The 12,939-nt window shown below is 45.9% G+C and overlaps 1 protein-coding gene and 1 pseudogene across 1 annotated transcript in view; both read right to left on the reverse strand.

Moving 5' to 3' along the window:
* The window catches only part of LOC106594759 (perforin-1), a 47,038-nt gene that overhangs the window by 32,012 nt on the left and 2,087 nt on the right, over positions 1-12,939 (reverse strand). The gene's annotated exons all lie outside the window — the stretch shown is intronic.
* Positions 12,476-12,594, reverse strand: LOC123725667 (uncharacterized; annotated as a pseudogene).

The following is a 12,939-nucleotide window of genomic DNA, read 5'->3' on the forward strand; positions in this document are numbered from 1 at the left end:
CACTGTAAGGTTGATTTCGGTGCATGTGACAAACACAATTTGATTTGAATTTAATTTTGAGTCTCATTGCAAAGCGTTTGAATCTGTTATTTATTTTTAATACATTTACAAACATTTCTAAAAACTTGTTTTTGCTTTGTCATTATGGGGTATTGTCTGTAGATCGATGATGGGGAAAAAAATATTTAATACATTTTAGAATAAGGAAAAATTGGAAAATGTCAAGGAGTCTGAATACTTTCCGAATGCATTGTATATGGCCAACTTTCATAAAGGACACCATGTTTCTGCTGTACCCCATTTATCCAAATTTCTATTTTGAGACATTCAGTCATAGCATTGTTTGAAATTCTGAAAATTCCATGAACTGCTATTAATATTGCCCATGTAATAATGGTTAGCTAACATGGCTGCCATATAGAATTATATCATGTCATGTCAATGCATCATAGTATTTTTGGTAGAAACCTCAATGACCAAACTCTATGAGTATAGGGCTCTGTATTCCACTTCTCCCTTCCCAGGTGGAATCATGCTTGTCTGGGGGTCTTGAGGTGGGCATGCGGAAAACAAAAGTGTATTGTAGTGGCCAAGTGTCTTGGAGCACATGTCCATGACTTGTAGACAATGTCACAAACAAAATATTGGTTGAAGAAAGTCTTTATTTTATCTCTTCAAGGTAAGTCAAGAATTCTGAAACCAAAGAGAATGCTGGATTGAGTAGCGTATTCCATTTGCCAACAATACTTTCACATAAGGCGCCAAAGTCCAGTGTTTGTTGTGCACGCCAGTTACTAAAACAATGTAATTTCTTAATGTTTCTACCATGTATAAAGCTGCCCATTTAAACGTGCATGTTCTAACAATGTGAAATACATTATTAGAATAACAATCAAAGTATCGGTAGAGTATAATCATGTCATGTAACCTACTTCTGTGTTTGTTCGAAGCGCCATGCTTTATCCTTGTTGAAGTGCATTACGCATGAGGCAAATGAGTCTTTGAGTCATCGAGGAACATTTATTGGTTGACGGGATTAACCAAAGTGATGAATTATCGCGGGGGTGAATTACTTCATTAATGTATTGTGTGACTTAAAGTAGAAGTTATGGCACAAGTTATTGAAGTGTGTGTGTTTATGTAAAACCGTTGTTTATGGTATATGTCCATGGGAAATTATGCATTTATGGTAGAAATGTGTTTTGGCGCTATCGTGATGGAACATTCCTAGCTGAAGGGAGTTCCTGTAAAAAGTACTTAGGTGCTCAGTTGGGGTTTTCCTGGGGGAGAGCAGGCTGGGCAGGTAACAGGTTGGCTACAGTAGAGTTATACCTGGAGGAGAGCAGGCTGGGTAGGTAACAGGTTGGTTACAGTAGAGCTATACCTGGAGGAGAGCAGGCTGGGTAGGTAACAGGTTGGCTACAGTAGCGTTATACCTGGAGGAGAGCAGGCTGGGCAGGTAACAGGTTGGATACAGTAGAGTTATACCTGGAGGAGAGCAGGCTGGGCAGGTAACAGGTTGGCTACAGTAGAGTTATACCTGGAGGAGAGCAGGCTGGGCAGGTAACAGGTTGGCTACAGTAGAGTTATACCTGGAGGAGAGCAGGCTGGGCAGGTAACAGGTTGGCTACAGTAGAGTTATACCTGGAGGAGAGCAGGCTGGGCAGGTAACAGGTTGGCTACAGTAGAGTTATACCTGGAGGAGAGCAGGCTGGGCAGGTAACAGGTTGGCTACAGTAGAGTTATACCTGGAGGAGAGCAGGCTGGGCAGGTAACAGGTTGGCTACAGTAGAGTTATACCTGGAGGAGAGCAGGCTGGGCAGGTAACAGGTTGGCTACAGTAGAGTTATACCTGGAGGAGAGCAGGCTGGGTAGGTAACAGGTTGGCTACAGTAGAGTTATACCTGGAGGAGAACAGGCTGGGCAGGTAACAGGTTGGCTAGAGTAGAGTTATACCTGGAGGAGAGCATGCTGGGCAGGTAACAGGTTGGCTACAGTAGAGTTATACCTGGAGGAGAACAGGCTGGGCAGGTAACAGGTTGGCTAGAGTAGAGTTATACCTGGAGGAGAGCATGCTGGGCAGGTAACAGGTTGGCTACAGTAGAGTTATACCTGGAGGAGAGCAGGCTGGGCAGGTAACAGGTTGGCTACAGTAGAGTTATACCTGGAGGAGAGCAGGCTGGGCAGGTAACAGGTTGGCTACAGTAGAGTTATACCTGGAGGAGAGCAGGCTGGGTAGGTAACAGGTTGGCTACAGTAGAGTTATACCTGGAGGAGAACAGGCTGGGCAGGTAACAGGTTGGCTACAGTAGAGTTATACCTGGAGGAGAGCATGCTGGGCAGGTAACAGGTTGGCTACAGTAGAGTTATACCTGGAGGAGAACAGGCTGGGTAGGTAACAGGTTGGCTACAGTAGAGTTATACCTGGAGGAGAGCAAGCTGGGCAGGTAACAGGTTGGCTACAGTAGAGTTATACCTGGAGCAGAGCAGGCTGGGCAGGTAACAGGTTGGCTACAGTAGAGTTATACCTGGAGGAGAGCAGGCTGGGCAGGTAACAGGTTGGCTACAGTAGAGTTATACCTGGAGGAGAGCAGGCTGGGTAGGTAACAGGTTGGCTAGAGTAGAGTTATACCTGGAGGAGAGCAGGCTGGGTAGGTAACAGGTTGGCTAGAGTAGAGTTATACCTGGAGGAGAGCAGGCTGGGCAGGTAACAGGTTGGCTAGAGTAGAGTTATACCTGGAGGAGAGCAGGCTGGGCAGGTAACAGGTTGGATACAGTAGAGTTATACCTGGAGGAGAACAGGCTGGGCAGGTAACAGGTTGGCAACAGTAGAGTTATACCTGGAGGAGAGCAGGCTGGGCAGGTAAAAGGTTGGATACAGTAGAGTTATACCTGGAGGAGAACAGGCTGGGCAGGTAACAGGTTGGCTACAGTAGAGTTATACCTTTTTCCCCATCATCGATCTACAGACAATACCCCATAATGACAAAGCAAAAACAAGTTTTTAGAAATGTTTGTAAATGTATTAAAAATAAATAACAGATTCAAACGCTTTGCAATGAGACTCAAAATGAAATTCAAATCCAATTGTGTTTGTCACATGCACCGAAATCAACCTTACAGTGAAATGCTTACTTACAAGCCATTTACCAACAATGCAGTTTTAAGAAAAGACCTAAAAAAAGTAAGAGATAAGAATAACAAATAATTAAAGCGCAGCAGTAACTAACAATAGCGGGGCAATATACAGGGGGTACCGGTACAGAGTCAATGTGCGGGAACACCGGTGTCGAGGTAATTGAGGTAATATGTATGTAGGTAGAGTTATTAATGTGACTATGTGTGGATAATAACAGGGTAGCAGCAATGTAGAAGGGGGGGGGGGTGCAAATAGTCTGGGCAGCCATTTGATTAGTCTTATTATGACTTGGGGGTAGAAGCTGTTAGAAGCCTCTTGGACCTAGACTTGAAGCTCCGGTATCACTTGCCATGTGGTAGCAGAGAGAACAGTCTACGACTAGGGTGGCTGGAGTCTTTGACAATTTTTAGGGCCTTCCTCTGACACCATCTGGTATAGAGGTCCTGGATGGCCGGAAGCTTGGCCTCGGTGATGTACTGGGCCGTACGCACTACCCTCTGTAGTGCCTTGTGGTCGGAGGCCGAGCATTTGCCATACCAGGTAGTGATGCAACCTGTCATGATGCTCTTGATGGTGCAGCTGTAAAACCTTTTGAAGATCTGAGGACCCTTGACAAATATTTTCAGTCTCCTGAGGAGGAATAGGTTTTGTCGTGCCCTCTTCACGACTGTCTTGGTGTGCTTGGACCATGTTAGTTTGTTGGTGATGCGGACGCCAAGGAACTTGAAGCTATCAACCTGCTCCACTACAGCTCCATTGATGAGAATGAGGGCGTGCTCAGTCCTCTTTTTCCTGTAGTCCACAATCATCTCCTTAGTCTTGATCACGTTGAGGGAGAGGTTGTTGTCCTTGTACAATACGGTCAGGTCTCTGACCTCCTCCCTATACACTGTCTCATCGTTGTCCGTGATCAGGCATACCACTGTTGTGTCATCAGAAAACTTAACGATGGTGTTGGAGTCATGCCTGGCCATGCAGTCATGAGTGAACAGTACAGGAGGGGACTGAGCATGCACCCCTGAGGGGCCCCCGTGCTGAAGATCAGCGTGGCAGATGTGTTGTTACCTACCCTTACCACCTGGGGCCGGCCCGTCAGGAAGTCCAGGATCCAGTTGCAGAAGGAGGTGTTTAGTCCCAGTGTCCTTAGCTTAATGTTGAGCTTTGAGGGCACTATGGTGTTGAACGCTGAGCTGAAGTCAATGAATAGCATTCTCACATAGGTGTTCCTCTTGTCCAGGTGTGAAAGGGCAGTGTGGAGTGCAATAGAGATTGCATCATCTGTGGATCTGTTGGTGGGGTATGCAAATTGGAGTAGGTCTAGGGTTTCTGGGATAATGGTATTGATGTGAGCCCTGACCAGCCTTTCAAAGCATTTCATGGCTACAGACGTGAGTAGTCATTTAGGCAGGTGACCTTAGTGTTCTTGGGCACAGGGACTATGGTGGTCTGCTTGAAACATGTTGGTATTACAGACTCAGACAGGGAGAGGTTGAAATTGTCAGTGAAGACACTTGCCAGTTGGTCAGCACATGCTCGGAGTACACATCCTGATAATCCGTCTGGCCCTGCAGCCTTGTGAATGTTGACCTGCTTAAAAGGTCTTACTCACATCGGCTGCGGAGTGTGTGATCACACAGTCGTCCGGAACAGCTGGTGCTCTCATGCATGTTTCAGTGTTACTAGCCTCGAAGCGAGCATAGAAGTTATTTAGCTTGTCTGGTCGGCTCGTGTCACTGGGCAGCCCGTGATTTGGAAAGGCACACACCTGTCTATATAAGGTCCCACAGTTGACAGTGCATGTCAGAGCAAAAACCAAGCCATAAGGTCGAAGGAATTGTCCTTAGAGCTCCGAGACAGGATTGTGTTGAGGCACAGATCTGGGGAAGGGCACCAAAACATTTCTGCAGCATTGAAGGTCCCCAAGAACACAGTGGCATCCATCATTTTTAAATGGAAGAAGTTTGGAACCAACAATGCTCTTCCTAGAGCTGGCCGCCCGGCCAAACTGAGCAATCGATGGAGGTGACCAAAAACCTGATGGTCACTCTGATAGAGCTCCAGAGTTCCTCTGTGGAGATGGGAGAACCTTCCAGATGGACAACCATATCTGCAGCACTCCACCAATCAGGCCTTTATGCTAGAATGGCCAGACTTAAGTAAAAGGCACATGACAGCCCGCTTGGAGACTCTCAGAACATGAGAAACAAGATTCTCTGGTATGATGAAACCAAGATTGAACACTTTGGCCTGAATGGCAAGCGTCATGTCTGGAGGAAACCTTTCACCATCTCCACGGTGACGCATGGTGGGTCCAACATCATGCTGTGGGGAAGTTTTTCCGCGGCAGGGTCTGGGAGACTAGTCAGGATTGAGGGAAAGATGAGCGGAGCAAAGTACAGAAAAATCCTTGATGAAAACCTCCTCCAGAGCACTCAGGACCTCAGACTGGGGCAAAGGTTCACCTTCCAACAGGACAATGACCCTAAGCACACAGCCAAGAAAATGCAAGAGTGGCTTCGGGACAAGTTTCTGAATGTCCTTCAGTGGCCCAGCCAGAGCCCGGAATTAAACCTGATCGAACATCTCTGGAGAGACCTGAAAATACATGTGCATTGACGTTCCCCATCCAACTTGACAGAGCTTGAGAAGATCTGCAGAGAAGAATGGGGGAAACGCCCCAAAAACAGGTGTGCCAAGGTTGTAGTGTCCTACCCAAGAAGACTCAAGGCTGTAATCACTCCCAAAAGTGTTTCAACAAAGGTACTGAGTAAAGTGTCTGAATACTTACGTAAATGTGATACTTCCGTTTTGATATTTAATACATTTGCAAAATAAAAAATAAACTCCTTTTGCATTGCCATTATGGGGTATTGTGTGTAGAGGGAAAAAAAGAATTTCATACATTTTAGAATTAGGCTGTAACGTAACAAAATGTGGAAAATGTCAAATGGTCTGAACACTGTACAGTATATGCACTGTGCAGTATATTACACTTGTTTTATGTAATGGTTACAGATTGCTGTTTTAATTCCTGAAGGTTTCTATCATGGAAAACGTCTTCTATTACAGCAGATTTTGAGATTGATTTGTAGAGAGGCTGTAGGACGTGCATATCTGTTAACATCCGAAGCGCCTAAGTTTATATTATTCACTGCTTTAGCACACTCCGCCAACCCTAATGTCCTAGCCGTGTCTGAATCCTGGCTTAGGAAGGCCACCAAAAATTCTGAAATTTCCATCCCCAACTACAACATTTTCAGCCAAGATAGAACTGCCAAAGGGGGTGGAGTTGCAATCTACTGCAGAGATGGCCTGCAGAGTTCTGTCATGATATCCAGGTCTGTGCCCAAACAATTCGAGCTTCTACTTTTAAAATTCCACCATTCCAGAAATAAGTATCTCACTGTTGCCACTTGTTACAGACCACCCTCAGCCCCCAGCTGCGCCTTGGACATCATATGTGAATTAATTGCCCCCCATTTATCTTCCGAGTTTGTACTGTTAGGTGACCTAAACTGGGATATGCTTAACACCCCGGCCGTCCTACAATCTAAGCTAGATACCCTCAATCTCACCCAAATTATCATGGAACCTACCAGGTACAACCCAAAATCCATAAACTCGGGCACCCTCATAGATGTCATCCTGACCAACCTGCCCTCTAAATACACCTCTGCTGTCCTCAACCACTGCCTCATTGCCTGCGTCCGTAATGGGTCCGCGGTCAAACGACCACCCCTCATCACAGCCAAACGCTCCCTAAAGCACTTCAGCGAGCAGGCCTTTCTAATCGACCTGGCACGGGTATCCTGGAAAGATTTTGACCTCATTCCGTCAGTAGAGGATGCCTGGTTATTTTTAAAAGTGCTTTCCTCACCATCTAAATAAGCATGCCCCATTCAAAAAATGTAGAACCAGGAATAAATATAGCCCTTGGTTCACTCCAGACCTGACTGCCCTTGACAGCACAAAAACATCCTGTGGCGTTCTGCATTAGCATCGAATAGCCCCCGCGATATGCAACCTTTCAGGGAAGTTAGGAACGAATATACACAGGCAGTTAGAAAAGCAAAGGCTAGCTTTTTCAAACAGAAATTTGCATCCTGAACTCCAAAAGGTTCAGGGACGCTGTAAAGTCCATTGAGAATAAGAGCACCTCCTCCCAACTGCCCACCGCACTGAGGCTAGGATACACTGTCACCAAAGATTAAATCTACAATTATCGAGAATTTCAATAAGCATTTTTCTACGGCTGGCCTTGCTTTCCACCTGGCTACCCCTACTCCGGTCAACAGTTCTGCAACCCCCACAGCAACTTGTCCAAGCCCTCCCAATTTCTCTTTCACCCAAATCCAGATAGCTGATTTTCTGAAAGAGCTGCAAAATCTGGACCCCTACAAATCAGCTGGGCTAGACAATCTGGACCTTCTCTTTCTAAAATGATACGCCGCAATTGTTGCAACCCATATTACTGGCCTGTTCAACCTCTCTTTCGTATCGTCTGAGAACCCCAAAGATTGGAAAGCTGCCGCGGTCATGGCATCCGCACATTCTTCTTGTTCTAGTCTGGCTGCAAGTTCTCTTCCCTTTCCTTCTGCTGAGGTCTAAATTTCTGTTGCTCCAATCTCTCCTCATGTTCTATTTCCCTTTCCTTCTGCTGAAGTCTGAATTTCTGTTGCTCCAATCTCTCCTCACGTTCTCTTTCCTTGTGCTGAAGCTTTAGTTTCTGTTGCTCAAATCAAATCAAATTAAGTCACATTGTGTTGGTCACATACACATGGTTAGCAGATGTTATTGCGACTGTAGCAAAATGCTTGTGCTTCTAGTTCCGACAGTGCAGTAATATCTAACAAGTAATCTAACAAATTCACAATGACTACCTTATACACACAATGTATGGGGATGGAATAAGAATATGTGCATATAAATATATGGATGCGTAGTGCCGTGCGGCATAGGCAAGATGCAATAGATGGTATAAAATACAATATATACATACAGTGGGGAGAACAAGTATTTGATACACTGCCGATTTTGCAGGTTTTCCTACTTACAAAGCATGTAGAGGTCTTTATTTTTTATCATAGGTACACTTCAACTGTGAGAGACGGAATCTAAAACAAAAATCCAGAAAATCACATTGTATGATTTTTAAGTAATTAATTTGCATTTGCCCAGGGACCCTGGGCATCTTTCTTTTGGTGTTTTTCAGAGTCAGTAGAAAGGCCTCTTTAACGTCCTAAGTTTTCACAACTGTGACCTTAATTGCCTACTGTCTGTAAGCTGTTAGTGTCTTAAAAACATCTTTGGGAAAGGGGGGCAGTATTGAGTAGCTTGGATGAATGAGGTGCCCAGAGTAAACTTCCTGCTACTCAGGCCCAAAAGCTAGAATATGCATATAATTAGTAGATTTGGATAGAAAACACTCTGAAGTTTCTAAAACTGTTTGAATGATGTCTGTGAGTATAACAGAACTCATATGGCAGGCAAAAACCTGAGAAAAAATCTAACCAGGAAGTGGGAAATCTGAGGTTGTAGTTTTTCAAGTGATTGTCTATCCAATATACAGTGTCTGTGGGGTCATATTGCACTTCCTAAGGCTTCCACTAGATGTCGACAGTCTTTAGAACGTTGTTTCAGGCTTCTACTGTGAATGGGGAGAGAATAAGAGCTATTGTAATCAGGTGTCTGGCAGAAAGGCATGAGCTCAGTCATGCGCGCGGCCGTGAGCGCATGCCACATTCTCTTTCCTTTCTGAAGACAAAGGAATTGTCCGGTTGGAATATTATTGAAGATTTATGATAAAAACATCCTAAAGATTGATTCTATACATCGTTTGACATGTTTCTACGAACTGTAATGGAACTATTTTGACTTTTCGTCTGGACTAAACACGCGCGCTATGTGAATTTGGAATGCTGGACTAAACATATTTAGTTTAGGAGGTATTTGGACATAAAGATGAACTTTATCAAACAAAACAAACATTTATTGTAGAACTGGGATTCCTGGGAGTGCATTCCGATGAAGATCATCAAAGGTAAGTGAATATTTATAACGCTATTTCTGACTTCTGTTGACTCCAAAACATGGCGGGTATCTGTATGGCTTGTTTTGGTGTCTGAGCGCTGTACTCAGATTATGGCATGGTGTGCTTTTGCCGTAAAGCTTTTTTGAAATCTGACACAGCGGTTGCATTAAGGAGAAGTGTATCTTTAATTCTATGTCAAACACTTGTAACTTATATCAACGTTTATGATGAGTATTTCTGTAAATTGATGTGGCTCCCTGCAAAATCACTGGATGTTTTGGAGGCAAAACATTACTGAACATAATGCGCCAATGTAAACTGAGATTTTTGGATATAAATATGAACTTTATCGAACAAAACATACATGTATTGTGTAACACGAAGTCCTATGAGTGCCATCTGATGAAAATCATCAAAGGTTAGTGATTCATTTTATCTCTATTTCTGCTTTTTGTGACTCCTCTCTTTGGCTGGAAAATGGCTGTATGTTTTCTTGTGACTAGGCGCTGACCTAACATAAGCACAAGGTATGCTTTCGCCGTGAAGCCTTTTTAAAATCGGACACTGTGGTTGGATTAATGAGAAGTTCATCTTTAAAATGGTGTATAATACTTGTATGTTTGAGGAATTTTAATTATGAGATTTTTGTTGTTTTGAATTTGGCGCCCTGCTATTTCACTGGCTGTTGGCAGGGTGGGATGCTAGCGTCCCACATTTCCAAGAGAGGTTAACGACCGTTCCACAGGTGCATGTTCATTAATTGTTTATGGTTCATTGAACAAGCATGGGAAACAGTGTTTAATCCCTTTACAATAAAGATCTGTAAAGTTATTTGGATTTTTAGGAAATATCTTTGAAAGACAGGGTCCTGAAAAAGTGACGTTTCTTTTTTTGCTGAGTTTATATGTGACCAACAAAATTTGATTTGATCTGTCAGCTCCGTTTGCAAAGAATGTGTAGACCCCTTTACCTGACTCAAGAGCTTCCACAGTAAACGCTGTAAGGATAATCTCTCAGTGACAGCTCCCCGGTTCTGTCCCCAGCAAAGCTGTAAGGATAATTTCTCAGTGACAGCTCTCCGGTCCCATCCCAATCGAAAAACAAATCTTTGTCATGCCCTGACCTGAGAGAGCCTTTTTTATGTCTCTATTTAGGTTTGGTCAGGGTGTGATTTGGGTGGGCATTCTATGTCCTTTTTTCTATGCTTTGTATTTCTTTGTTTTGGCCTGGTATTGGCTCTCAATCAGGGACAGCTGTACATCGTTGTCGCTGATTGGGAGTCATACTTAGGCACCCTGTTTCCTTTGGGGTTTGTGGGTAGTTAATTTCTGTTTAGTGTTTTGCACCTGACAGAACTGTTTGGCTGTCGGTTTCTTGTTTTTTTTGGTTAAAGTGTTCTATCTTTAATAAATTCATGATGAGCACTAACCACGCTGCGCCTTGGTCTACTCTCTTCAACGACGGCCGTTACAGAACTACCCACCAACAGAAGACCAAGCAGCGTGGTTTGGAGCATCGGGGGGAAGGATGGACATGGGAGTTGGAACGTCAACTCTGGGAGGACAAGCAAAGGGAGCTATGGGAACCTGAGAGGCATCCCCCCCAAAACATTTTTTGGGGGGGCACACGGGTAGTTTGGCAGGGCCAGGGTTGAGCCCTAAGCCAACTCCCCGTGCTTACCAGAGGCAGCGTGGTACTGGTCAGGCCCCGTGCTATGGGGTGATGCGCACGGCGTCGAGGCCGAGTATCCACAAGCCGGTGTGCTCAGTGCCAGCGTCCTGCATTTGCCGGGGGGAAGTGGGCACCCAGCCAGTACAGGCGGTGCCAGTCCTGCGCTCGAGACCGCCAGTGCGCCTCTACGGTCCAGTGTATCCTGCTCCCCGCACTAGCCCTGAGGTGCGTGTTTTCAGTTTGGCGCCTACAAAGCCAGCACCACGCACTAGGCTTCCAGTGTATCAGCCCAGTCCAGTACGTCCTGTTCCCACTCCTCACACTAGCCTTGAGGTGCGTGTCCCTAGTCTGGCGCTTCCTAAACCAGCCCCACGCATCAGGCCTTCAGTGTGCGGTTCCCGTCCAGAGCTTCCGGCAACAGTGCCTCGTCCAGAGTGTCCGGCGACAGTGCCTCGTCCAGAGTGTCCGGCGACAGTGCCTCGTCCAGAGTGTCCGGCGACAGTGCCTCGTCCAGAGTGTCCGGCGACAGTGCCTCGTCCAGAGTGTCCGGCGACAGTGCCCCGTCCAGAGCTTCCGGCGACAGTGCCCCGTCCAGAGCTTCCGGCGACAGTGCCCCGTAGAGAGACGGCCCACAGTCCGGAACCGAGAGAGACGCCCTACAGTCCGGAGCTCCCAGAGTCTCCCGCCTGTCCTCCGGTGCAGCCATAGTTGCCCGCCTGTCCTCCGGCGCAGCCATAGTCGCCCGCCTGTCCTCCGGCGCAGCCATAGTCGCCCGCCTGTCCTCCGGCGCAGCCATAGTCGCCCGCCTGTCCTCCGGCGCAGCCAGAGTCGCCCTTCAGTCCAGGGCCCGCGGCGAGGGACCCCGCTCTAGAGGCGCCACCTAAGTGGTGTGAGCCAGTGGTGGAGCGGGGTCTGCGTCCCGCTCCAGAGCCGCCACCGCGGAGAAATGCCCACCCAGACCCTCCCCTATAGGTTCAGGTTTTGCGGCCGGAGTCCGCACCTTTGGGGGGGGTACTGTCACGCCCTGACCTGAGAGAGCCTTTTTTATGTCTCTATTTAGGTTTGGTCAGGGTGTGATTTGGATGGGCATTCTATGTCCTTTTTTCTCTGCTTTGTATTTCTTTGTTTTGGCCTGGTATGGCTCTCAATCAGGGACAGCTGTACATCGTTGTCGCTGATTGGGAGTCATACTTAGGCACCCTGTTTTCCTTTGGGGATTGTGGGTAGTTAATTTCTGTTTAGTGTTTTGCACCTGACAGAACTGTTTGGCTGTCGGTTTTTTGTTTTTTTTGTTTAAAGTGGTCTATCTTTAATAAATTCAAGATGAGCACTAACCACGCTGCGCCTTGGTCTACTCTCTTCAACGACGGCCGTTACAATCTTACACTTTTCTACTCATTCCAACCTATTTTTAACTTTACTTCTGGTCATTAATGCATTTTTTTTAATTTATTGTTTAGAGCAGGGCTTTCCCAACCCTCTTCCTGGAGGTCTACTGTCCTGTAGGTTTTCAGTCCAACCCTAATTCAGCTAGTTAAGGTCTTGTTGAGCAGCTAATAAGTAGAACCAGGTGTGGACTGAAAACCCCCAGGACTGTAGATTTCCAGGAAGACGGTTGGGCAGCCCTAGTTTAGAGCTTACAGCAACTGGCATTCCCAGGTGGTCTCCCATCCAAATACTAACCAGCCCCAACTCTGCTCAGCCACCGAGATCAGACGAGATCAAGCATGTTCAGGGTGATATGGCCACAAGTGTATTTTCTACCCCATTTTCTCCCTGAATTACGACTTTGGCTCATCGCTGCAACTCCCCAATGGGCTCATTCATGTATTTAATCGCTCACTCATGTATTTAATCACTCAATCACTTGTTCATCAACCCTTCAGTATTGTGTAAGCTTATGTTTTTTTTGTGATATGTGTGTGTTTCAGAGTGTGTACTTGGACGTTTGCCTGTCCACATACGTGCGTGTAAATGTGCATGTGTAATTCGATGTGTGTTTATATATACTGCATGGGTGTGTGGCCATTAGCCTGTGTAATTCGATGTGTGTTTATATATACTGCATGGGTGTGTGGCCATTAGCCTGTGTAATTCG

This window comes from Salmo salar, chromosome ssa12 (assembly GCF_905237065.1).
Source record: "Salmo salar chromosome ssa12, Ssal_v3.1, whole genome shotgun sequence".
NCBI classification, from domain to species: domain Eukaryota; kingdom Metazoa; phylum Chordata; class Actinopteri; order Salmoniformes; family Salmonidae; genus Salmo; species Salmo salar.